Here is a 3671-nt window from a genome sequence, read left to right on the forward strand (position 1 = left end):
AAATTCTCCTCCAGGGTGATCAATGGGTAGTATAACAATTTAGTATGTAGGTTCTGATAACAATACTCATGTTTTTCAAATTAGCATGAACTTTACATATGTAAGTTTTGAAGATATTCTCTCATTTAACGTTGCTGAAGCCATGAGTTTGGTAACTCTAAACTTTAAACTTTATGTTCCTGGGAATGATTTTATTCATGAATTTTTTCGTATGTTCATTTGCTTGGCGATTGTATTTCTTTATTTTGGGTTGTTACATATTCTTCTCTGAAAGCACGTGTACGATAGATTCTGCAATTTGCCAGTAGATTACTATACAAGACATGACCTCATAAATTTTGCTCAAATAAGAGTCTTATTTGAATTCCCAGATTTGAACGAACAATGTTTCTCATGATTCCTTAGTGGCGTTGAAATTTTGATATAGATTCATTCTCATGACTTTCCTCACTGTGGTTGAAATGATAGTGAAATTATATATTCAATTTTTTCGCCAATTTTTTTTTCATATTTCGAAAAACTTCTCTATATGGGCAACTCCATCGATGGCTTTCAAATGTGTGTTTTATTATCTGGTTTAGTTATGATGAAGTGATGGTGGAATTTTTATTTGAATTTTTTGAAACTACATTCTCTATTTTCTAGATCAAAACATTCTTCACTGAAAAAACTAGACTGATACTTTTCGCCTTTGAGTTTTTCAAAAGTCGTGAAAATTTGCATATGAAATTTTCTGTGCCATTTTTTTCACTTTTGGCGAAAATATATTCATCTCGTTATCCTCTTATTTGACATGTGGTGCCTTGCAAGTGTAATGTTAGTAGCCTGATCGACCAAACGATTTTTAGTCAAGAATTAACTGTTTCAAGTTCTTTGTTTTTAATTTATGTTTAATTATGTCACTTCGTTAATAATGACTTATACTTTTCTAACTGTCATCCACAGATGGAGTAAAATTTCAACTCTTTCTTCAGATTGATTCAAACCACAAGATCTCAGAACCTGCAGTTATGTATGCACCTTTAGTCCTAAACAGTGAGAAATGCACACGACTAAGAGGGCAGCAGTGTGATATCTTAGGACTTACTGTGAGAATGACAGACAGAGTTCGAAATATCCTGTGTCACAGGCCTGAAATCTTAGCACTGATGGGCGTGATACGTTGGTATGCCACAGCAGACAACGAATACAACAATAAAGTCCAAGGTAAAGCAATATTATATCGTAAAATATACCATTCAAACACATCCTTCTAAATGTTTCATTCCATTTCAACTGTTACTGTGTTAGATCAGTATGACAATGTCAGTGCCAGACAAGCTGCCACGTACATAATTTGCACTCAATAATGTGCTTTGATTCGCCTCGTACATTCTGTCATGCAAAGTTCGCTTTCGTCCATTATGGGCTGGGAGGGGCGACATTATTGCTTAAATATTTCCATTCGTTCACTGCGGAAAATACTCATGGGCTAACAATCATACGCGTGTCACCACTCGTGTTTGACTAGTGGGTAACACTGTCATTACTTCACTCGTATTTTCCTTCGCTGAATAAGGATAAATATTACGGAAAAATATCTAAATATAACACAGGCATTACACGTTGGTCTAAATCTATCATCTTACCTGGGAGAGTAATGACTAAAATATGTCATGTATCATGATAATCATTGTTCTGATTAAGTTTGGGTGTGCGCTTTATGGCAGTATGCCAGCTTGTATGTGTATGTGTGTGCTTAATTAAACTCTAGCTATGTGGAGAAGTGGAGGTCAAACTGAACTCGGTTTTTGAACCAGCTTTTTAAGAGATGGGTATAAAACCGACCGTTTCTATCGCTGACTTCTTTGCTTCATGAGAAGATACGGTAGGTTATGAGTTCGAATCATATCAAGATATAATTGACTTTTGTATACTTATAACCCACCAAACTAGCCATACGACTAATGTTGGGTTGGTCAAATCAAAATACAAAGAAGTCAGTAACTAAATGCAGAAATTTAAGAAACGACAAGCCAGCGGATGTAGAAGTAAAGTACAAAATTGTGCCAAAATTATGACTCGTTTCAATTCGTTTTCAGAATTGGAGGAATACATTATACAACATGGAAATCCCACCTTCCCAATAAAGACAGAGGAACACCCTGTCACTTTGCGAGCCAGAAGTTTACTCCTTTATGAAGCTACACCGAAAAAGTCCACAGATTGCAAAGTCTGCAGATACTACCTGGACTTAGCTGAAACAGAACAATTGTCCTTACAATCAGACATACTAGATCTAAAACAAGAGTTAGATAGAGCAGTGAAGGAAAGATCAACATTTCAGACTAGGACAAAAGTTCTTGCGAATCAACTAGAGGAAGAACGTCTAGAGAAGTCATTCTTAAAACAGCAGTTGACAGATCAAGTTCAGAAACAGATGCTTACTGAAAAGGTTGCCACGACACAATTTAGAGATAGTCTCCTAAAGGAAAACTTAGAAAAACAAGAACACAAAAACACAGAAGGGACTGTCAGAGAATTAAAAACTAATTCGGAAGAAAAGCAAAACATCGGAGAGGATCATCAAGTAAACTTAATAAAACCATCTGGCGAGCAATCCGAGACAGAGCCAGAAGGAAAGATCGAACAAACTTGCCAATCTAGTGTAATGGGGGTAGAAGGACATGCAGGTGACCATAAATTATGCAGTAAGTCAAATAATGTAATTTCAAGTCTGCAAGTTATACATTTGTTTTAGCTCTCATTTGCCTAGCATTTGTAGAGCATTTGGATCCATGGGAGTAGTCGGAGTACGTTTGTGTGTACACGTAATTGCAAGTACCTGAAGTACATCCGTCCTTCAACTGCCAAAAACACTTTAAAGGCACTGTATGTATCGTCAATGCTTGGTGTGAAGATGCGTCATGGATTGAAGATCTGATTCTCGTAAAACCAATACGCTACCTTAAAATATGCAAACATGCTCAAAAATATGAAAAAAGACAAACAGAAAGTCTCAACTCTTAAATATTTTGCACATATATTTTTCTCGATGCCCTGACTCTATTTGTTCAGATTATTAGAAGATTCCCACATTTGCATTTTTGGAAAATATCTTTACAGTATTAATTATTCTTTTCATAAGCCAATTGTGATAGGATTTTGAATGAATGAGTGTAGAGGTTTTTTTAAATTTACTCCTTTTTGGCCACCATATTATTTCTTAAAGTTCACACATCAAAAATTTGTCAAATCTTGTCTATAAATTCGAATGATGACCTAATTCTTATTTGTCTTAATAATGATGAGATTTATATATGTAAGGTTAAGGCAAATCTTCCAAATTTTAGCTAAAACAACGGTTGTTTTTCATATTTCCAATGAGTTTCTCAGAGATGAATCGCAACTGCTTCATCCAAATCATGCTTTACTAATATCTTTCATATTATGTGTGAGATTCCGGGAGATGGCCACGTTTAGATTCATTAAAATGATCATTGAATTTGCGTATGTTGATTTTCATGATATTATTAAGACATTTTGTAAAAAGCAGAATGCAGTAAAAAAGTAAAAACGTGGGTTAGCTTTTCATCATCGGTTTTCAACAAAGATTGTCATTTTTATGCATAACCTAGGGAATGATTTGAATTGCTTACATTTTCCTTGTGTAAATTAACACTGAGTCTGTG

The 3671-nt window shown here is 34.9% G+C and overlaps 1 long non-coding RNA gene across 1 annotated transcript; it reads left to right on the top strand.

Annotated features, from left to right (window-relative positions):
* The first annotated feature begins 945 nt into the window (after window positions 1-945).
* On the top strand, window positions 946-2690 carry LOC139141641 (uncharacterized). The gene is made up of 2 exons (XR_011554217.1): window positions 946-1206; window positions 2082-2690. It is a non-coding gene; the product is annotated as an uncharacterized lncRNA (long non-coding RNA).
* Window positions 2691-3671: the final 981 nt, after the last annotated feature.

Source organism: Ptychodera flava, chromosome 1 (genome assembly GCF_041260155.1).
Source record: "Ptychodera flava strain L36383 chromosome 1, AS_Pfla_20210202, whole genome shotgun sequence".
Taxonomy (NCBI): Eukaryota; Metazoa; Hemichordata; class Enteropneusta; family Ptychoderidae; genus Ptychodera; species Ptychodera flava.